Here is a 24,505-nt window from a genome sequence, read left to right as displayed (position 1 = left end):
ACGGGATATTCTAATAATATTTGTAAGATTTGTAAAGCTGAAAGAATTTATAAAAACTATATGAAGTCCCCGATATTGCCCGAGCTTTACACGTTTTATTTGTTTTAAAGGTTAAGTGTGCGAAATTTCAAAAGATTTGTATAAAAAACAATGCCACGTAGCCCGCCACAGACACTCTTCTTTGTATAGACAGAAGGTGATAGAAGATTACTTATAAACACCATTACACATATAGGTTTACTGTATGAATATTTTTGGGAAGATTACTTATAAACACTATAATACATATAGGTTTACTGTATGAATATTTTTAGATGATTACTTATAAACACTATAATACATATAGGTTTACTGTATGAATATTTTTAGATGATTACTTATAAACAGTATAATACATAAAGGTTTACTGTATGAATATTTTTTAGAAGATTACTTATAAACACTATTATACATATAGATTTACTGTATGAATATTTTTTAGAAGATTACTTATTAAAACTATTATACGTATAGATTTACTGTATGAATATTTTTAGAAGATTCCTTATAAACACTATTACACATATAGGTTTACTGTATGAATATTTTTAGAAGATTACTTATAAACACTATTACACATATAGGTTTACTGTATGAATATTTTTTAGAAAAGTGTTGTGTTTAATTTAGTTGGATACTTTTATTTTATTAAACCTATTTTCTCAGACTATATTATGGAAGGTCATTTCTAAAAAATTTCAAAAAAGAAACTTTCTTAGCTTGGTATTATTTTACAACATTAAATAAAACTTAATTTTTATTACACTTTTTAAAGTGAATAAAGCACAAGAGTCCCAATTCTTCCCAACCGTCTGGAGCCGTGGGACTGTGACATCGTATATTGTGAGGTTTAAGGAAGGGGGGAGGTGAAGGAAATTAGTAAGATGAAGGTGGAAAATTACCTGACTATTCAGATCTAGCAACAGTTCTGAATGGTTGTCTTATACCAGGGCGATACTGAGAGTATCTTCCACTCTGGAACGTGCCGCAAATATACTAAATATTATTCTAAATGATTCATTTATGAATTAAGACAAATAAATCAAATTAAATGTAGATGCTTTAATTAAATACTACGAGTAGAACAATAATCGAATCTTATTATAGGCCCGAAAAAAAATCAGGTAAAATCTCTTACTTACGAACCCCTTTTCGGTTATGGTACTAGAATTATGAATATAAATGGGACATTGGTCTTGTCTGCAACGAGCTAAGACCAATGTATTAACGAAATTCTGGAACCAATTCAGAACTGCGTATGTAAAGACATAAAAAAGAGTAATGGCCTAATAAAATTTTATTTCTCGCATACTAAATGGCAATATTCAAATGTTGGAAAGGAAAACAATCTGGGACACTGTGTATTTGTGCAAATGGCAATAAAAATATTTAAACTTGGAATGCGCAAACAAAAAGTCAGAGTTATTGTGTTCTAATTTCTAGCGAACAGGAAACTGAATCTATTGTGGAACCCCGACTGGAGTCACACAAATATGGGATGGTCAACGGACAGAAGTCCAATTTACGTGGGCCATCGCCTCAGTGGATATATATTATTCTTAAACATTCCCACAGTCTTTTTGAATGGTGAGATTCTGAAAACAGTAGAAACCACAAAATATCTAGGACATGTCATCAACAACAAGTTAACGGATGATGAAGATATTGACAGGCAGAGGCGTGTACTGAGTTTAAAATGTAACATGCTCAGTAGAAGATTTCGGCTCTGTAGTCCACGAGTGAAAAGGACGCTCTTCTTAGCCTTTTGCACCACCCTGTACACATGCGAGCTCTGGGCTAATTTCAAGAAAAGAACAATGGAAAGGCTTCGGGTGCAATATAACAACGCTTACCGATTGATGACTCCCCAGGCACTGCAGTGCCTCCTCGATGTTTACAGAAGGGCGAGTTCCAGGATTTACAGCTCTGTTAAGAACCAGGATTGCAGGACTGAGGGAAAGGATAAACCATTCCAGAAACATTCTTATCATAGAATCCCGTCTGACTTAAACTTATACGTATTATGATTGCAGGACTGAGGGAAAGGATAAACCATTCCAGAAACATTCTTATCATAGAATCCCGTCTGACTTAAAAATATATTTATTATGGCCGGAATTGGATGGTATTGATCTGGACAACGTTTACTTTCAACAAGACGGCGCTACGTGTCACACAAGCAACGAAACCATTGATCTTTTACGATTGAATATCAAAATAACACCTCTTATTGGAAAACACTGTAGTTTACTCTAACCTGTGAACAAATATAACTTTAGCCATGGAATAAAGAATAACACTAGAAGTGTCATTGAATGGAAACAAAGTCGTAAACATTTTAATAAATGTGTGCTTATTTTAAGTGATTTTCACAGGTAAGTATATTTCTCTACACCTGTTTGTACATAATAAAGTTAGTTATAGTCTAGGTAGGAGCTCTTATTAAATTGTACAGCGCCCTTGAGGTGATTTTTCACAAAGAACGGAGCTATACAAAATATCAAATTATTATTATTATTAGCAGTAAAAGCATAAAAAATATACTTTATATATAAGTAATAGGTTTATTTGATAAGCAGAGGTCAGTTCAACGACCTAGCGTCATGTAGACGAAAATTTTCGCGTCAGTTTGTTCACGAATCATTGAAAGCGAACAAAACTAAATGGAAACGGGATTTTTCAATTACAATGTCATTATTTACAGTCGTTTCCATTAAACATTGATTAGATTCGTTGTCTGTCTACGTCATTATATCGCCAAACTGGTTTCACGTTTTTAATGCTGGTTTTCCAATAGGCTATTTATTAACTGGTAAATACTACAAGAATTGTGTAATTTTGCTCTCAGTTTAATAATTACTGTGAAAGTAAGCCATAATAAAGTAGCCCCGGAGAGAGCTCGTATGCATGTCATCAACGATCGTCCTCTTCCTTCTCACCCGTCTTGTATGAAAACGAAAAAGACGGAAGATAATTGAACGATGACGTCACATAAAACCTCTCTCTGGGACTAGTATCTGACGCACACTTCGAATTATGAATAAAAATAATTGTCAGGCAAACTTTATAAAATATCTATCGTTCAGTTGAAAGTGTTTGTGGCAAAACTATGAATGACAGTGTTAAAAAGATGGGTCTCCGTAATGGATAGTTTTATATGACGTGGTAGCTAATGATAGAAGAAGTCCGGACGTCCGAGGATGACATGGCACGATCAAGTGAATCAAATATTTGAGCCGGGCAATGCCAAGAGTCAGAATTCTCCGCGGTGAAAAACGTGATAATTAGTTTAGTATTTATTTTCAAATTTTAAAAAGCATATTTAGTATTGCGTTCAAAAGTTGAGTTGAGGAATAATTCGCAATTTATGATTACCTAAACACATTGCAATTTACAACAAATTAGGTTCTGTGGTTCAATATGTTTATCAGAAGAAATTTAGAATAAAGATATTAAAGGGTATCGATAATACATTTGGCGAATTTAGTGAAATTTTTGGTGAAATTTTTGACGATCTTTGGATACGAATCCGGTGGATTTTTGACGATCTTTGGATACGAAGTGGTCTTTGGATACGAATCCAGAGGTCGCAGGTTCAAATCCTGGTGTGCGCAAGTAAATTTTATTTGGTTAATCGTAAGCACTCAACCACGGAGGCCGTCGTGCAATAATATTTTCTTGCAGTAAATGCAATTAATTTATAATAAAGACTATATTAGCAAATCAATATCTCAAAATGTTACTGTTACAACATCCCGTTGATTGTTTGATGATGTCAAATCTCTCGGCATAATCAATTGGGTTGCATTATTTGATTGAATAAGAAATGGGACATGGGATGGTTGAGAGCGCCTACAGTATGCGTCGTATTTAATCAAAATTCTTTTCTTTCATGAATAATTGACTGTTTGACCTGAGATGGTGAAACTGTGGAGGTGTGGAAGCGTTTATCAAAAGACAATTCAGGAAGACAGCGACCGGCTTTTCATATCTAATACCATATAATAAAGACAATTCAAGAAGACAGCTACCGGCTTTTCATACCTAATACCATAGAATAAAGACAATTCAAGAAGACAGCGACCGGCTTTTCATACCTAATACCATATAATAAAGACAATTCAGGAAGACAGCGACCGGCTTTTCATACCTAATACCATAGAATAAAGACAATTCAAGAAGACAGCTACCGGCTTTTCATACCTAATACCATAGAATAAAGACAATTCAAGAAGACAGCGACCGGCTTTTCATACCTAATACCATATAATAAAGACAATTCAGGAAGACAGCGACCGGCTTTTCATACCTAATACCATAGAATAAAGACAATTCAAGAAGACAGCGACCGGCTTTTCATACCTAATACCATAGAATAAAGACAATTCAGGAAGACAGCGACCGGCTTTTCATACCTAATACCATAGAATAAAGCTTAAATTTCCAATACAAAACTGTGTTTACGAAATTCAAAAGGAAAGGAGGTCAACGATAGCTGGCTAAATGGAACATTTGTTTCCATTCAAATTTGTATGACAGGCACTTCTAGTTTTCTTCTTTATTCTATGCCTAATACTAATATCAGCTAGGTTTAGAAAAAGGCAAATACTCATATGATGAAATTGAACTAACTCTAAACCTCTCTCCTTCGGAAGTCCGTCGGGAAAGAAATGACCTCATTTGCTTCTTCAAAATTATAAATGGTATTATTGATTCACTTACTCTACTGCAACTCATTCCTTTCAATATCCCCTCGCAAAGACTCAGAAATAATTAACTGCTCTTCCTCAACCATCATTCGACAAATTATGGATATTATTCACCATTGTCCAGAATGTGTATACTGGTCAACTCAAGTCAAAACCTTAACTTTTTTGGGATAAGTCTGAATGATTTTAGCCAGTCGCTTAACAAGTGACGGAATATTATAAGTGTCCTGTGTTCCTGACCCACGGCGTATTCTTGACGTGATTCGACTTGTCACTTTATTTTCTTATATTATATCTACCACATGTCTTTGCTTTCATGTACCTTTGTCTACTCCTGTATTTTTCATTTTAATTTATTCGTGTAATTATTTTGTAATTTGTAAATAAATAAATAAATAAATTTCTAAATGTTACTTTTTGTTGGAGTTCATTTTCCACGGGGAAGTGAGCAGGCCAGAGAGAAGCTATTGCCTAAAAATATATATATTCTTTTAATATATTAACCCCACCCGGGAGGCCATGAGGAAAATCATTTCCCTCAAAGGCCCTTGGAGGGTCTTTTTTAAGGAAAAGAAGGAGAGGAATTTCTGGGTATGAGGGTTGTATAGGAATTTAGGGATCATTATGTCCAGGAGTGATGGACCAAACAAGACTCCCGGTCTACAAAGCCAAGTAGCTGGTGGGCAGGCGAATCCTGAACACACCTTACTCGATGAGCCTGATCACCCCTGCTAAATCACCGTCACGTCACTCCATGTGGCGAACCACTTGGAGTGACCTATGGCAGAGGTTTTAGTTATCCAATAATGGTTCTTAACTTGGCCGGCCAGCCCGTCAATAGATGACTTTACAACGGACTAATGTATTTTACTTTAGGAAGGTACATCGCTATTATTATTCCACTGTTATCTTTCCATCATAAATGATTCGTGATAAATAATAATACGGTTACAACGGAACACCCAAGGGCAGAATCGTAGTATCTCTCAATTATTCCTATTTCATACCACCTGGACGGATGACAAACCTCGTGCTGGCACTGTTGGTGGACGTGGTAGACTCTCGCTGCCACAGCTGGTCCAGTTTCTTCACCACTTAGGATTCTTGCTGAAGAGTGTCCATTTTCTATCTTCGTCGAACGTCACAGCGGTGCTGCCAAGGTCTGGTGTATGTGTGAGGATATTGTGTCAGCGCTTTATTAGCAGCAGACATATACCTGGACAGATGACGAACCTCGTGCTGGCACTGTTGGTGGACTCTCTCGCTGCCGCAGCTCGTCCAGTTTCTTCACCACTTAGGATTTTTGCTGAAGAGTCTCCATTTTCTATCTTCGTTGAACGTCACAGCGGTGCTGCCAAGGTCTGGTGTATGTGTGAGGATATTGTGTCAGCGCTTTATTAGCAGCAGACACATACCTGGACGGATGACGAACCTCGTGCTGGCACTGTTGGTGGACGCGGTGGACTCTTTCGCTGCAGCAGCTGGTCCAGTTTCTTCACCACCTAGGATTCTTGCTGCAGTCTCCATTTTCTTTCTTTCTTTGTCGAACGTCACAGCGGTGCTGCCAAGGTCTGGTATCTGTGAGGATATTGTGTCAGCGCTTTATTAGCAGCAGACAGATACCTGGACGGATGACGAACGTCGTACTGGCACTGTTGGTGGACACGATAGACTCTCGCTGCAGCAGCTGGTCCAGTTTCTTCACCTCATAGGATTCTTGCTGCAGAGTCTCACCTATTCCTGTTCTTAATTTTACTTAACTTAACTTCCCTTTATTTTGTAATATTTATATTTTTTTGTAATACCTGCATCAACTGCAAAGCGCCCCTGAGGTGATATCTCACAAAAGCGGCGCTATACAAATTGTCCAATATTATTATTATTATTATTACAGCGCAATTAACCTTTACGTACCTAAAGCTAAAAATCACATACGACAACGGGGGTCACTAAGGTACCCCATATATCGTGGAGGGATCTTGCCTTTAAATATTCCCTTTACCCTTTCCAGTAACTCTCAGATATAAATTACTACCTATCGTTTTATCCGGACATATTCCATCTTCTCCCAGCAGTCAATTATCCTGTAATGCAAAAGGGTAAAAGTAAGAATCCAGCGTAATTCAAATACTAAATTTTATAGTAGTCCTTAAGCACAAAACTCTCGTTTGGGGTACGTGTATTACCCCACTTCGGAACGTTAAGAGAAGTGTCGAAATTTTAACCGCTTAATTTTCAACCAAAATTTATTTAAGCAAAGAGTGAGTATTTTCATGGCATTACACATCCACTATAGTTCTTACACCAATTATTTTGACAGAATGAGTTATCGCAATAATAAGTCATAAAAATTATTGTTATATTACAGAAAGACACTCGCGAGGGATGGCGACAAGATCTTTCTTATTACTATCAATTAATAAATGCCAGGCAGTTGCATCAGATGTAATTCTGTTTGATCGGCAGTGGCGCAGCGAGTACATTAGCCGACTGGGCAGTCGTCAGGGGGCCCGAGCCCCAAGGGGACGTCGCGGCGCCAGGATACCAAACGATTACAAAATATCAATATTATGTGAAATACTCACGTAATTAAGTACGAATGTGTTATTTAGAATAAAAACCAACAAAAGAAAAATCCTCCTCAACTCTTATTTTGCCATATAACCGCAATAAAAGCTACAGTGAAAACACGATATCTAAGGTGTGGACGATACTGAAGTATTTCGCCTGCAGCGCAGTGATTTGTATCAAACCCAAACGAAGAATTATTCAAGATAATTATGAAAAGTTAATTTAAATATGCCTATCACTTGCACAAACAATTTAAAATCGCGGGCCAAGCAAATAGACTTGCCTGGGAGCAAGAGTTGATCGCTACGCCACTGGTGATTAGAAATCTTTTTATGAAATTATGCAAAAACGAATTTTTGAACATGGCTGATTACAGCCGCGTTCGCGAAACTAAAAATATACCCTGCAAACCAAATATCAATCATATTATGATTTGAGATTTTCACGGCCAAAAGTAAAATCGTTATTATTGTATGGGTTATTATGCCGTGTTACGCTTCCCCCTTCTTTACCCAATGTTTCGAACAGCTCTACAGTGTCTATCATCACGACAGATTTTGTCCAAAGAAGGAAGCGCAACACGGCATAGTCACCCAAAAAATAATCAATCATAATAATATAAGGAAACAAATTAATTCAGCGATAGTTCCAAATAAAATACACGTGTTATTTACGATTTTTCACCCTTCTCACCACAATAAATAGTGTAGGTATATGAAAGTACGTTTGATAGATCAATCGATAGTATAATTGACATAATTTTTATTGATTGATCTAGTATTACATTTACTAGGCCAGATATGTCACCCATTGATTGTCATCAGTCATCTCTGCTCAATAGAACTGGTAACAATGAACGTAAGATAACACCCAATCATGTCATTACAATAAAGTGATAGCAGCTCTAATGCCTGCATACCAACAAATCATATAACACTCGGATAATATTATAATCAAGAACAGCAGCTTGTAATTGATGTAACAAAAATTGGGTCAATGCAGTATTGTCTTCATAATTTGGGAGGCGGGTATGCATACCGCCGCCCTGGGAACCATTCTTTGAATAACCAACACCTCTGCCATAGATCACTCCAAGTCGTTCACTACGTTTGGTGACTTGAAAGATGACAAAAACCCTGAGGGGAATTATTTTCATCAGGGCCTCCTGTGTGAAGCTACAGAGTTTTCCAATAAGAGATGTTATTTTGATATTCAATCGTTTCGTTGCTTGTGTGGCACGTAGCGCCGTCTTGTTGAAAGTAAACGTTGGCCAGATCAATACCATCCAATTCCAGCCATAATAAATCATTAATCATCTCTCGATGGCGCAATCCATTCACCGTAACTGTTGCTTCAGCCTCATTTTCGAAAAAGTAAGGTCCAATGACTCCGCCGGACCATAAACCCCAACAAACAGTCACACGTTGAGGATAGAGAGGCTTTTCAACAATAACTCTTGGGTTTTCCGAGCCCCAGATGCGACAATTTTGCTTGTTGACGAAGCCACCGAGGTGGAAATGGGCAAGCACTCAAGTGAATTTTAATAATTTCAATGTGTTGTTGAAGCGTGTATCGTTCCAATTTTATTAATGGCGTAGTTTCTACTTGTCAAATGTCAAAAAATGACAGCTTCAAAAGTAACATCTACCGAAATAGCGGGCTATTCAAAATAACACCTCTTATTGGAAAACCCTGTAATGTAAAAAATATCTATAGGGGCTAAATTTCTATTGATTTAATCATTGAAGAAGATAATGTCAACAACTTTCAATGAAAATATGAAACAAACAAAGACAAAGAAAATATGAAATAAAACATGAGAGAAAATAAAAAGGTAACGGTCGCAATTGGGGCTCGAACCCAGAATCTCTACTCTTACATGAACTCGCGTACCTTCCAATTGAACTATTGCCAGTATTGCCATCTCATTACATTTCGTAATCCCTATCAATCTCATACTACAGGGTTTTCCAATAAGAGGTGTTATTTTGATATTCAATCGTGAAAGATCAATGGTTGTGTTGCTTGTGTGGCACGTAGCGCCGTCTTGTTGAATGTAAACGTTGTCCAGATCAATACCATCCAATTCCGGCCATGAAAAATCATAATAAATATATTTTTAAATACATACATCTATTTGAATTTCACTTTTGTTTTCGGTAATTAATGAATACAAATTTTGGAAGCAGAAATCACACCACTTCCCGAGCTGAAATTCGGCAGATAGACAATTTGTCGATGTGGCAACCACAAATACACACGCGGACATATAGGCATTTCTCTGAAATTGAATGACATTACTGCAGTAAATGTACGAAATAAATGTCAGACCTTTTTTAAGCTGCTGGGTAACTCGACAGTAAATTTGTCGGCCGCTGATGTAGGTTTGCAACCAGAGTTGATCTGAAGATGCATTGCGTGTTTCAAAGTTGTTTGAAAATTTCAGTGAATTATAAAAAAAGATCAATATAAAAAGAACTGACTGGAAAAAATTTTCCACTACATTTTTTTTTTTTTAATATTTAAATAGAATCTATGGAATAATCGCCTAGGAAGGAACATATAATAAACGTGTTAAATCACTAGAAGTTGCTCAGTAGTGCATCATTAAGATAATGTACCAGAAGAGCAAGACCGATCCCACGAGTTAGTTTATGGAAACTGAAATTATGGAACTAACACTCAAACAAACCGCTCTAGCCAGAGACATATCACATGCGTGAGCACAATACCCCACTGCGAAACCAGGCTGGCCAAAAGGCATATTACTGTACTCCCCCAAAATTGTTCAATTACTTACCTAATTCCATCAAGATATGCCAAAACCTGAACTCATATATAAGCTGGGTAAAAAAATTGCTACTGGGTAACCTTTTCATACACTTTATACTTCGTTTATCTATATCTAAATATATAAAATAGTAATAATAGTATTTGGATTTGTATAGCGCCGTTGTTTTTTGTAAAACCACCTCAAAGGCGCTGTACAAACATATGATACATTTCTACAATTATAATCAGTCAAACTATTATCAATTTATGGCTAACAGATTGCATCCACCGGTTCGTCAATCACCAATACAAATCCATATGTACAATGCATTTGATTGATGAAAGTGATGCTAGAATGTACATATGATATTATTATTATTTATTTACATTTGTCACTTAAGATTAAGACTGTTTATTATTATTTAGTAGAGAAATCTAGATACGGTTCGAACGCACATGAAATAAGACACAGAACGCACAGAAAATTGGACACAATTGGACTTTCCGTTTTTTTTTTAATAATATGTAATTATGTTCTTTAATGAGCGTGTTTAGGAAAGGAAAAGCAAAATTTATGCTGGACCGTACAAGAGAACAAGGTTTTGATCAAAATTCGTCTTCCGAAATGTAATCCGTCCCTCGGTATAAGACAGATTTAGAATGATATAAATCCAATAAGAATATGCTATGTCTATCTATAAATATAAAATAAATTGCAGTAACTCCTCTAAAACCATTGTATGTAGTAAGTTGTTTATTTTGAATAAGTAATAAGAATTTTTAAAAAGTTAACGATTTCTGCAATAGGATGCAATGAATCCAAAATAACCATTTTAGAACACAACTATCCCATCTAAATGTGTATAAACAACGATCGTCGTCGGCAGTTTCGCCTATCCCAAGAACAACGATTAATCGTTTACTGGCATCCAAGGGGTTAATTAAGCTAACGATCACACGTAGTAATCGTGTCTCTTAACCATTGCATGATCCAAACATGTTAAACAATAGTAATTATTGGCAGAACTCATTACACAATACCCCACCACAAACTGTTGAGTAATGGATTAATGATGTGCGGAAAAAGCTATTTAAAAACGAACGAAGCGTATCCGAGTAATGCAAGTATGACAATAGGCGCAGTACTGGAGAAATGCAATATCTAACCTACAATTATTATAAGTGTGTGATACTTTCTTAAGGCATGAAAATGCATATATGGACATAAAAATATTTGAATATTTTTTACTAAATGGAAATGAAAAATAATAACTATTGATATTTATCAGGTATTCAACTCAATAGATTTTTTTTACGGGAATGTTAAGCCCTTAGTACACGTTGGCCCTACGCATTTGGCCAACGTCGCTCTTGACCAATAGGGTATTTTCACCACTAAAAATTTATGGAAGATTTAAAATTTATTTTTCGGATTTCGACTATTGTACTAAAAATGTGTATTTTTATTAGTTTCGTTGAAAATTATTGATTTCAAAAACGATCTCAAACTTCACATTCCGAAACGGTTCCAATTGGCAACAACGTCATTATGACATAGGAACCGCCATTGGCTGGTAACCTACACCAACATGGTCCAAACCTCAACTGACTGACTGACTGCCCCCGTGATCGAGGGGTAAGACTCTAGCCTAGCAAGCTGGAGGTCGCGGGTTCAAATCCCGGCGTGCGAAAGTAAATTGTATTTGATTAATTTGTGTTATTTCACAAACTACTAGCAGATTCACAAAAAAATAATAAAAACTATGTAAAACCTACTTGAGTGCTAATCGCAACTACCAACCATCAATAAACAATAGAATATGTGAAATATCATAGATTAATGATTAGGATATGTCTACATGTTCTTAACCCTCCGTCGGGCGCAGCCGGCCTCAGAGGCCAGCGAAAGACATTTTTTCCCTCTCCAATTCTTAAAGGCGGCCCCCCGCCTCTTCCCTCATTTTACTCGCCTAACTTTAGGAACCTCACACGGTGCCCGTCTTTAGTCAGGCGTCGGTCTTTACGCAGCTCACTTACACCTTCCCTGGCTTCACAGGCCGCCTGCGCCCGATTGCGTCACAATTTTGAAGGTTTTGAATTTTGAGTTTATTAAGGATATTTTTATGTGCAGTTGTTCATTATACTCAATTATGCCTGTTCTGTATGAAATTTATCTGTATCTTGAGAAATAAGTGCTGTATTGGACCCTGGCCTTTCAGGCAGGGTGCGCCCGATTGAATTATAATTTCAGTTTTTCTCTTTTCTGGCATTTTATACACATATGTTTCTGCCGAAATGACTAGAAAATTTGATCTCTCTCAACGCAATGATGTTGATGATATGGTGAAGTTTCTTCTCGATGATGATGCTTCTGAAGATCCAGCTTTGGTTGAAGATTTAGGCGATGAGAGCGATATCGGACAACTAGCTCGGCGAAGTCTGAATACAAGTGGAATGCCGATTCAGTTGAAAATTCGCCTGAAATGGTTTTTTCCTCACGAGAAAAAAAAACCATATCCCCTACAACACCTTCCAAAAGGCGAAAGTGTGGAATATGCGTGTTTGAATTAGGATTTAGGAGGATGACGAATTACGAATGTTTAGGTTGTCATCAACCGATCTGTTTACTCCACTTGTTTTTCGGCTGCTGATTTGGGAACCTCATCGTCCATATCTGGCCTCGGCTGCAGTCAATAGAGACTACCACCTACCTTACCTTTAAATTTGTATTACTTTAGAACTTTTATTACTTTTATGGAGCTCGGTTTGACCAATTATTTTGAACACTGTTTTCGAAAAATTGTTTAGTTTGATTATTTTAGTTTATGGTTGGTAATGTTTAATAAACTGGTTATTCTGTGTTATATTTGGTTTAATTCCTTTCTATAGATCCTAGTAAAGACTACCCGACAAGTTTTTTGTATTAGAATTAATATAGTGGAAGATGGGGGCTAAAAATATATAGGTGGCCTCTCAGGCCGGGTGCGCCCGATTTCGGTTCGCCCATAGGTGCGCCTGACGGAGGGTTAAATACTTGAAACCAACGAGGAAATTTTCTATTTGATACTTTATTTATCTGGCTATTTAAGAACTTCGGTTATTTAGTTCAAGTACCTGTGATGATATTAATCACTGAAAAAAATATTAAAAATCATTTTTAAAAAATCGAGAGAAGCAAATACTTTAGGGTGGATATTATATATATTAAGGCGATGCCATACGTAGTAATGCAAAATTAAGTGTTTTAGGTTTGAAAATTTGGTCGCCTAGAAATGTTTCAGATGCTTTAATTAAATACTGCGAGTAGAATACATCTTGGCCTTTGAAATGATCGAGTATTTTTTAGATAAGTCTTTTTATAAGCCCAGAAAAAAATAATGTATAAGGCCTATGAAACTGCTTTAAAGTTAAAAATTTCCTACTTACGAACCCATTTTCGGTTATGATTTTATTGTATAATGTGGCAAATTAAGTTATTTATAAAATGATCGAAATTTTTTTTAATATTTATGCCTGAACATCCACAAAATAAAATAAAATGCACTTTTTGGCCATGTTTTTTTCTTGCATAAATCAAAACAGGCGGATGGTGTTAAGCGGGAATTTAAACCTTATCGCCATCTACGTAAGGGTTTTTATTGATAGCGGCTCAATTTAAAATATTACACGACGTAGTGCATCGCCTTAAGAACTTCGGTTAGTTAGTTCAAGTACCTATGATGATATTAATCACTGAAAAAAATATTAAAAATCATTTTAAAAAAATCGAGAGAAGTAAATACTTTGGGGTGGACATTATATATATTAAATGAAAAACACACTTTGTAATGTACCACTTTTATTAAGGCGGCAGTGTTCACCACAACCATTACACCACGTCACCTCTTTTCAAGGTGATTATAGATTTGTTTTATTATAATTGTTTTAACAAAATGTAGCTAAAGATTTTTTTACAAATGAAAATTATCTATGCCAAAAGATTCTGCGGGGAAAATTCTTAGAGATGTATCTTTGCCTATTATCAGTTTTCTTAAATGACATAAAATACCGCACAAGTGTCCCAACTGCTCACAACCGTCTAGCCGTCTAACCGGGTCCAGCGAGATTATGGCATCGCCAATTGGAGATGTTGTGAGGCTGAAGGTAGTGGAGAGGAGAAGGAGATCGGGAGGAGGAAGGTGGTGAGGAACCTGAATATTCAGATCTGGTTACCAAACACGACTAAAGCCATTTGAAGCAACGTTTCATTTCTGAATGGTGGTTTGCACCACTAAAAGTACCTCTACTTAGAAACGTGCAGCAAATAAACAATATATTATTTTTAATTAATAAATTGTGAAATAATACAAATATATTAAATATAAATTTACCCGACCACGGAGGCCGTCAAAAATAAGAACTTTCGACTCGTAGGCCCCAGACAGGCCAACGGGTTTGACGTCAGTTAGTGTACGAACACAAAGAACGCGTGTTTCGGCTTTCAGATTAGCCGGCGAGTAAGCGGCCGACTGGCGCAGGCGCGCCGACAAGAATGTTTGTATCTAAACGTGTGAGAACGCACATAGTAAAGGCAGGTTCAGATTTGTGTCCGCGCGCTGGCGCGCCGAGAAGCTTTACCGGAATGAATTCTTAATTCCTACTCGCCGGTGCGGCCGGTTAGTGAAGCTTGTTTTGGAAGCTAGTGTCAAAACATAAATAAACAAGTCCTGTCAAAATGAGCGACTTACTAATTGCTGCTGTTTTTAACAAATCGCCGATCTGGGATAAGAGAAACAGCTTACACAGCAACAGAAATGTTGTCGACAAGTGCTGGAAAGAAATCAGTAAGGATATGAATGAAAACGGTAAGTACGAACTGAGAAAATTTTATAATAACCTCAAATGTCACGAGTGAAATAAGTTTGCATGCACTTTTGTTTTTACTAAATACATGAAGAATTTGAAATGAGTGAATGAAGATGGTAAGTTCTCACTTTTGCAGTAACTTCAAATGTCACAAGTGAATTATTTTCATGGGAACATGCACTCAATAGCATGTTCTGCTAGGGTGTTTTTTTTATAAAACCATAGCTTTACCCTCTGCAATAGTATGGGGCTGATAAACTAATATCAAACATTTTGTGTCTGTTAATAATGACATTTGATGTTATTGCAAAATAAACCCATGAATTTGCATGAACGGTTGTTTTTACTAAATACACAAATATACGTGCAGAATTTGCGACGAATGAATTAAGATGGTATATTCTCACTTTTGAAATAACCTCAAATGTCACAAGTGAATTCTTTTAATGGGAACATGCACTCAAGTGCGTGTGTTCTGCTGAGGGTTTTTCATATTAAGATGAGAAACAGTAGCTTTACCTTCCACACCGTATGGGGCTGATAAATATCATAAGTTTGTACTAAAAATATACAATTTACAATTCGGGTAAGTTTTTAGATTCTCACGGCCAAAAGCATTTTTGTTTGTTTTTGGGGTGTTATGCCGTGTTGCGCTAACTCCTTCTTTAGCCGACGTTTCGGACAGCGTTGCAGTGTCCATCATCAGGGCAGATCCGGTAGATCCGAAGATGTGTGATAAGATGTGTGATAAAACACATCTTCGGATCTACCGGATCTGCCCTGATGATGGACACTGCAACGCTGTCCGAAACGTCGGCTAAAGAAGGAGTTAGCTCAACACCCCAACAACAAACAACAAAAATTTACAATTCGGTTTAGGTTTTAAAATTTTGGTTTATCAAACACTTCCAATGTAAATGAACATAAAAATATCCTAACCGATTGCAGTGCCATCTAGCGGTAAAAATGCACAGTAACGAACATAATCTATATTTTTCAGTTAAATTGAATGACTTACATTTTTTAGTTATTGTTCTGACGAAACAATGTTCTATCAATTGAAATGCTTAACTAAAATCAATTATATATTTTTTTCAGAAACCAAACTACGAAAAAAGTGGAAGTATTTAAGAGACCAATTTGCTGTGGAGCTGGGCAGAATACCACCTTCCCGCTCAGGAGATGCTGCAAATGCAACGTACACCCCAAAATGGCCTTTCTTCAAATCGCTATTATTTCTGAAAGATGTGGTAAGACCGCGGGCGTCGACTGGCAATCTTAATAAGGAAGCTGCATCCATCCATCAATCAACATCCACAGCCAGTACCCACTACACGGATACCTGGGATACTGAAGAAACTATTATCTCTCCACAAACCCCACCCATGGATACAGATACGCAGGATGAATACTGCGTTGAAATTATCGATCCTAGCATCGACGATCTTCCGCACACTTCTTCCTCATCTACTCCAGTAAACAAACAGAGAAGAAAGCCGATGAATGTCTACAATCAGGCGATAGTGGATATCGAAATAAAAAAACTTGAATATTTAAAAGAGAAGTCCCGGAGGAGAGAATCCAGAGACAATGAAAATGATGAACATCACCTCTTCTTTAAAAGTTTACTTCCTCATGTTGCAGAGATACCAAAATCACGAATACTTTCATTCCGAAGTAGAATTCAACAAGTGGTGGAGCAATTTGCGTATCCAACGCAATTCACATCACCTCCGTTTTCCTATTCAGTCATGAGTCCAAATGCAGAAGACGCAGCCACTGCAGATGTTTCTCAGTCCATCTTAGATTTTAAACGTTAATTTTTTTTATGTATTTTTATGTACTTACCTATATTACGTAAATTTTTAATATAGGTAAGTACATATAATCATAGTCTAATACCAACATAATATTCTTCTAGTTTTTTTACTGTTAATTCGTGGTGGAATTCCATTGTATTAGAATTGAAATTTAAACAACTTTTGCACTTTGTTCCATTCATTTCTAAAATAAGTGGAACAAAGTGCAAAAGTTGTTTAATTTTCAATTCTAATAATATTCTTGTTTAAATACGTTAGTTTAGTATTTAGTCACCCCAATTAACAAAACTGCATATTATTACATTTTTATGTTTATCTTTATTGAAATAGTATATAATATGTTCAATGGTTACATAATATTTAACATAAACCTTATAATTGCTTATTGACAAATATTTTACCTACATCATGTAGGTACTTAGAAATTACTAAATATATTTTCTTATATTTTACATTTATTTTTCTCTTCTTTTATTTTGACTGGTATATCTTGATTTGAATCAAGGAATTCTGAGATTTAGATTTTTTTCTAAATGACAGTCTTATCATATTTCGTTTTCTTGTAGAGTGGTAGTGGTTATGGTTTTTAGATGCTTTTTAATTTTCATTGTCAGAATCCATTTACGTCACTCCAGAATCTATACCATTTTGTCGTATTGTTCGTTAGCAATATCACAAATTTTACTCGTTTTTTGTTTCTTATTGGTATTTTTACAATTTTAGTTCAATTAATTATTGTAACGCAAAGGATTGTTTGAAAAATATGTTACATAAACATCTCTCACACTTTTAGCTGCATTAGACGATCGTCCTATAGCCTGTCTGTAGTCTTGTCTGTGTTCATTAAATACAAAAACTTCAGTTAGATGACGCTCACATCCTTCCTTGTTAATTATTGTATTATGTAGAACACATATACATTTTACAATATTATCTGCTAATGCTATATCTGTTTCAATGCTTTTAGAAAGCAAACGCCATTTTGAATATAAAATACCGAAAGCACATTCCACAGTTTTTCTAGCTCTAGACAAACGTTTATTGAAACATTGTTGCTCAATTGTCAAACTGTTTCCACCAAAAGGTTTTAATAAATTAGTGAGAAGTGGGTATGCTTCATCACCTATAAGCACGAAAGGAGCCTTCACATTCGTTCCAGGCAAATTATCCGGTTCTGGAATATCTAATTGTTCATTGTAAAGGTGGTGGTAAATATCAGATGCTTTGAAGGTGCCTCCATCACTCTGTTTTCCATAACCTCCAATATCTACTGATATAAATTTGTAATTAGCATCTGCAACAGCTTGCAGCACCACTGAATAAAACTTTTTATAATTATAAAACATAGACCCAGAGTTTTTTGGGCATTGGATGCGAACATGTTTTCCATCAATTGCACCAATGACGTGAGGAAAATTCCAAACTTGAAAAAAATCTTTTGCTACTGAATTAAATATTTCTTTTGTTGGTACGGGCATATGCAGTTGATACAATTCTTCCCACAATACAGCAACCGTCTCGGCAACAATTTTTCCCACTGTAGATGCTCCCATTCGAAAAGTAAATGCAAGAGTCTTGAACGATGACCCAGTTGCAAGATATCTGAAAAAGAAACAATGTTTTAAACTATATTTCTGTTAAACTATTAATTCGAGTGTAAGTTTCTCACCCAGCAAAAGAGGCAGGTGAGTAGAGCGATTTGTTTCTGTTGATTTAATTTAATAAGGTACTATCCTGTTATTTTTTTCTTCGTAAAACATTCTATTATATTTAATATATGCATATTGATTGTGCCTATGAATGAAACATAAGTTGAACCTTTTATAATAAAAAAATATGACAATAAACATCTTATAATATTATTGATGTGCAAATCTCACCCCACCCACCCCTTCCCTACTCCCCCGTTATATTGCTAGGTGAGGCCTGATTTAAAAAGAAAAGGATTTGAAGATGGTGGATTGCATTTTATAGGTAGGTACTCAACTCACCTGAGAGTAACAACAAGTCTTTCTTCCGGAAAAATAGGTTGACGATGCCAATTACACCAGCTTTTGCTTAATCGATGTTCCACTTTATTTAAAATGTAGTTAAACGTTTCGAAAGTCATTCTGGTATATTTAAAAAATCTTTCTTCGTCCGCCTTAAGCTCACAAAACAAGTGATGATATTCACCATGACTTTTTCTACTACGATTAATTGGATGAATGCCAATTGTTTTATTTCTTAATTTAAAGAAAGAATTCTCCAAAAGTAAAAAATCTTCTTCTGACGAGCTTGACATTTTGTTAAAACTGACAGCTGCTATCAGGCTACCGCGCAAATGGCGCGGATTTTACCGGCGTTCTATGTGTCCACAACTCGGCGCCTATCTTCTCCAGCGGACTCAGGCACTGAGTGCTGTTAATCTGAAAGCCGAAACACGCGTTCTTTGTGTTCGTACACTTAGGCGCTACTGACAGTGCTGTCAGCACGCTACGCTAGTTGCATAAGCATCTACTAATAGTTTGACAGAAATGGTGTTCGAGCATGATTTGAATGTTAAATTAGTTCTGGAAGTGTGTTTATAAAACTATAATTTACCGGAATACGTACGAAAGGAATTAGCGGACAAGGCGTGGATTGAGGGTGGAAAAAAACGTTAATTTGATATCATTCTGGTCGTGTAGTTCCTTGGCGGCGACAAATACCCTACAAAATATTTATTTCGTTGTATGGGTGAATCCAAAATCTTCTTTTAGATAGTTTTGAAAATATTTTCCACTTCGCTAGTAACTGGACATCGTATAACTCGTCATTTTCAGACTAATTCGCTTGACGCCGTATACGGAAATTAGAACAACAAATTTGTAGTTGTAAGTATCTGTGTCAATCGAAACAGGATTATCAAAGCCAACCTTACTGCCCTATCCATGGAAAAGTTTTTCAAACAATACATTTCGTGCGCGTGATGCGTTTAATCGCGAATCACTCATACAGATGCTATTAATCTATAAAAATGTGGTTATTTTCGAAGTCGTTCACGAATCAGCGAACCTATTATTTAACTTCTATACAAATTCTCAGTAGAAATCTTTAAAATCCAACGTTTCCATGTTGATTATTATCATTTTTTAAGAAAGTAAAACATTCCCGTATTGGAATAACCTGACAAAAATAGGGTATTTTCGGTGTTTTTTACTATCGAACCAAAAAACAAAGGTATTTTTTTTTATGTTGAAGAATATTTTTTTTATAAAGATTAAAAATGTGCCATTTTCGATATGGAAGTTAACATGGAAATAGAAATATACATTCAATGCCACTTTAATACACACAATATTTAGATTTTAAAAAAGGTCCTTAGCTTCCTACAATTCACATCTTACTTAAAATGTTTTGACTAAGCGATCGCTCAACACCAAAAGATGGATATTGATTTATTCACATAAATTAGATAGTAATGTAACAAAACTAATTATTGAATTAAATCGTGATATGAAAACAAACAAAAAATTAATCACTCGGTTTCTGACATGGAATCAAAATTTTCTAAAATTCCCGAGCAAAGGTCGTAGACTAAAAATAATATTTATTTATTTATTAATGCAGGATGTGATTCAGACTGCGTAATGCGGTATGTTTCATACAATAATATTAAATGTCCACAGTGGCAATAATGCAATGGAAAATAATAATAATTCGCAGTTGTTGCCTATCAAATAATAGGTTATAGGTTGAATAGACACAGCTGGTTGGCGAATAACGCATTGGTTACAAGTTTGCTATTATTTTATGCAAGACTAACTCGGCAAATGGATGCCGCATGCATCCTGTGGTTATTTCGAATTACACATTGAAACTCGTTTATTAAATACCCGCTTAGGACAATTACCTCGATAGTGCAACACAAAATAGATATCATTGGTTTCAACAAACGATATACATATTTTAATGATAATCCATTGCAGTGCCAATGTAATATTTATCTTAAGTCTTATACTGGCTGATCTGAAATTCGGAAGTGTCCACAAACTCATTGAATGATCACGAAAATGTTAAAATTGCTTCGTCGCGTCAAACTCCCACCTCGAATCGAACTCAACATTTCTCACGTAAAACGTACATTTACTTTGTTTTTGCGGCAAGCCTAATATTAAATACTTTCCGTTAAAAACATCAGAAATAAAATTTGACAAGTGGCACAAATTTAACGTTTAAAGCCTTTCTATAGGCCGGATAAATATTTTTCAAAGCTTATATATCCTAAATATTTTGTACAAAAAATTGATTGCAAATCTTTATCCCACAATAAGTTTTTAATGTCGTATCTTAATTAACAATTAGATGATTTTTCCAATCCATGATAAATCATATTACTTTTATATTATGTTTTAAGTTGCATGTATTTTTTTATGATAAGTTTAGATATTATATCAAAAGTTAATATTGTTAATATTATCTACACGTGACATTGTAATGTTATGCATTAGAAAGACGTTGTAAGCGTGTTACAAAACTGCGCATCGTTGTGCAACATATTCACGAAATTGTGCATTAATCAACGGATGTATCCTTTATTCAAATGGTTTTTCAATACATAAAACATTCCCATGTTCTGTTGGAACAAAACCACGTGTTGGGATCAGCTCATTGAAAAAACATGGTACATTTGCATTGTCTATGAATTATAAATACACTCGTACGTTTTTATATATACATCCCAGAATTTCATTAGAAGTATTATTATTATTGCCTCTTCTATGAAGGTAGGACTACATCGTGGTAATTCATAATTCAGGAGCAGCAAGTGTAAAGATTGATGATCTGATGGTAGATAACCTCTGATAGAAGATGGCACTTTAAGAAGAAAATGAAAACGAGTACAATCGTATTGCAACAATTGTACTATTCTCAAAGGTTCTAAGTGGCAAGTAATCTTGAAAAATTTGAAAAAATTCTTGAGCCTGCAATTCACACTCGGAATGAATAATTCTCGTTTTTTCTTTGTTCGTGATTCTTTCATGATTGTTATTATTATTTTTACTAAGCTTTTAAAACTAATTGTAAAGATTTATGACAAAAGCGGCGCTATATAAATTATTAAAAAATTAGTATTGGTAATTTTGTGTTTATAAAGAATAGGGATATTCTAAAATAATACAGGGCCGATGTAAGCTTAATGAACAAGATTAAGAGATATTATCCAATTTGGGAGGGGGGTATAGGTACCGCCGCCTCGGGAACCATTTATTGTATAACCAACACCCCTACCGTAGGTCACCCAGAGTGGGGTGTACAGGTTCATGCGGTGAGTTTTGTCTAGGTATTGGCTGCGGATGCGTTTACCCACCTGCTGCCTGGCGGGCCGAATCGGGAGAAACTGGTAAACCGTTTGACCTCTCAAGCCGGACTCCTCGTACCGCTGTGGGAGGGGTAGATTCATACTTCCGTCGCTCCTAAACATATTGACCCACACATTCCTACCCTCACCTCGTAAGTTTTTCTTTCGCAGAACCTTCTTTCCTTCTTTTCGCTAAAAAAATCCACCACACAGCATCCCCAAAGATGACATAGGCCCGTTTTTTTGTCTTCAGGGCCTTTTGTGTGGATCTAATGAAAAAAAAGAGCGCCATGTAGAATGTAGGAGTTTCATTGAAATGATATGAGGCGCAAGTGGATGGAAAAAGTTGAGGGCACCTCTAGAAGAGATGGCAAACTCAAGAGAATAAAATGTGTACCAATGTACTAGAAGCGGGTCATATCAAGATTCATAAAAAGATGTGAGACGATGTATGGGAGTGTGCCAAGATACAGTAGTATCCATTGAGGTCTCTTCTATCAACAACAGCGGGGAATTTCATAATTTCGTCACAAAAAATAAAAAAAATAGATTAGGGAACATTGATTTCCTAAAAAAATTGACAATTTTTTAGTCGTTTTAAAGTTACTACGGAGTTGGACATTGTTTTAGTAAACATGGCCAAGAAAGTCTGTCAAAATCACAAAGGTATCAAATTCTTGAGAGACTAGGAAGCAATCAATAGCTTGGCAAGCCTCCAAGCCGAAACATGCATTCCCCATAGCTTATTAATTCCCAACGAGTTTCAGGAGGAAATGTCAAAATTAATACACGAAATGTATTTAGTATAACGACCGACTCGGTAATAATTGTTCCGGGATAGACAGTAATCAGATACTACCTATAAATGAGGTTGCGGTCGGTTACAGGCACATAAGTGAAAATTATAGCTGGGAATTGGAAATTTTACGTAGACATTGATGTCCTGTCAAAGAATGGGACAATCACCTGTTATTTGTGTTGATAATATTGTTTGTGTTTAAGTAATCATTGTCCATCTAATTAACCGTTACGGAAGCATTGAGGAATTACCCACACACTCCATGTTGCATTTCTTACATCGTCTCTTGGTAATCGTCTTTAATATCGAATTCATCTCTTCTCATCACCTATGTAACTATGTACCATTCTGGTAAGACTAGTTAGCGTGTTAGTAGCATTCTTGTGGAAGACACAGTTGAACCAAAAAGAAATAGGGATTTGTCGTAGTCTAATAGACTAAGTCGTGGTTCATTTATCGCATCTAAAATACTTTGGAGTTTTACGACGGTTAAAATCGATAAGAAATTAGTTCCTATTTTTTTCAATAGGCACTTAATTATAAAAATAATGAAAAGCAGAAAGCTTCCAAGGTAAATTATTATTGAAAAGTAGTGGTTTACCACAGGGATTCCAGATGGGCCATGAATTATTTTTTTATATAACTCACCGTGTATCATGCCTACATATAAACATGAAGGGATAGGCAGAGGATATAGAGTTACAAATTTGTTAAAAAAATACACGGAGATTATGACGTCAAAATAAAATGATCACTGTGATTGTGACTACGGAAAAAAAAAGATTCCACATTAAATAATAATTGAAATAAGGTTGGCAACACATGCTCACTTATAAAAAATCATTTCAAGTGGACTTTTTTCTTATCATGAATGTGGATCGAATTGGTTATAATTTCTTGATAACGTGCTTATCAAAATTTGTCATGCATATTTACATGGACAGGTGGCACGTGACACGTGACACATGACACATGACAAGAGATTGCAATGCTGCAAAGGTATAAAGTGATGTTTGACATTTTATATAAGAGGCTTTTATAAATATTATTATTGTCGATTTGGAGGATATTGGCATATTGTCTATTTTTGTTACTTTTGTTAACTCTTATATTTTAAGTTAGATGCCTATATTTTGTTAACTGTTATAATTTTATGTTAGGTACCAAATTTTTTTTAACTGTTGTATTTTATGTTAGGTGCGTATATTGTTTTAACTGTTGTTTTATGTAAGGTGCGTATATTTTGTTAACTGTTGTATTTTATGTTAGATGTCTATATTCTGTTAACTATTATATTTTATGTTAGGTGCCTATATTTTGTTAACTGTTATATTCTATGCTACTTAAATTCTGTTATAACTATTATATTCTATTTTCATTATAATTTAACATAAAAAGATTTACTGCATTGCATATAAAAGCCGGCGTTAAGGGTAAATATGTTATAAGTTATAATATACGTTATGTGTATAGTATGGGCGTTTACATAATTTAAGATAAATAAATAAAATCATATGAAAACCTTGAGCTGATATTTCACAAAACGGCGGTATACAGATTACCCCACTATTATTATTATTTTATTAGGGATATATTCGCTACACAAAAAAAAATCATTTGAGAAAAT

At 35.4% G+C, this 24,505-nt stretch overlaps 1 protein-coding gene across 1 annotated transcript in view; it reads right to left on the bottom strand.

Annotated features, from left to right (window-relative positions):
* LOC149425907 (furin-like protease 1) overlaps positions 1 to 24,505 on the bottom strand; it is a 74,146-nt gene that overhangs the window by 40,745 nt on the left and 8,896 nt on the right. The gene's annotated exons all lie outside the window — the stretch shown is intronic.

This window comes from Hesperophylax consimilis, chromosome 2, assembly GCF_061612785.1.
Source record: "Hesperophylax consimilis isolate HC1 chromosome 2, BYU_Hcon_1.0, whole genome shotgun sequence".
Classification (NCBI taxonomy): Eukaryota; Metazoa; Arthropoda; class Insecta; order Trichoptera; family Limnephilidae; genus Hesperophylax; species Hesperophylax consimilis.
This window is presented reverse-complemented; position numbering and strand designations above follow the sequence as displayed.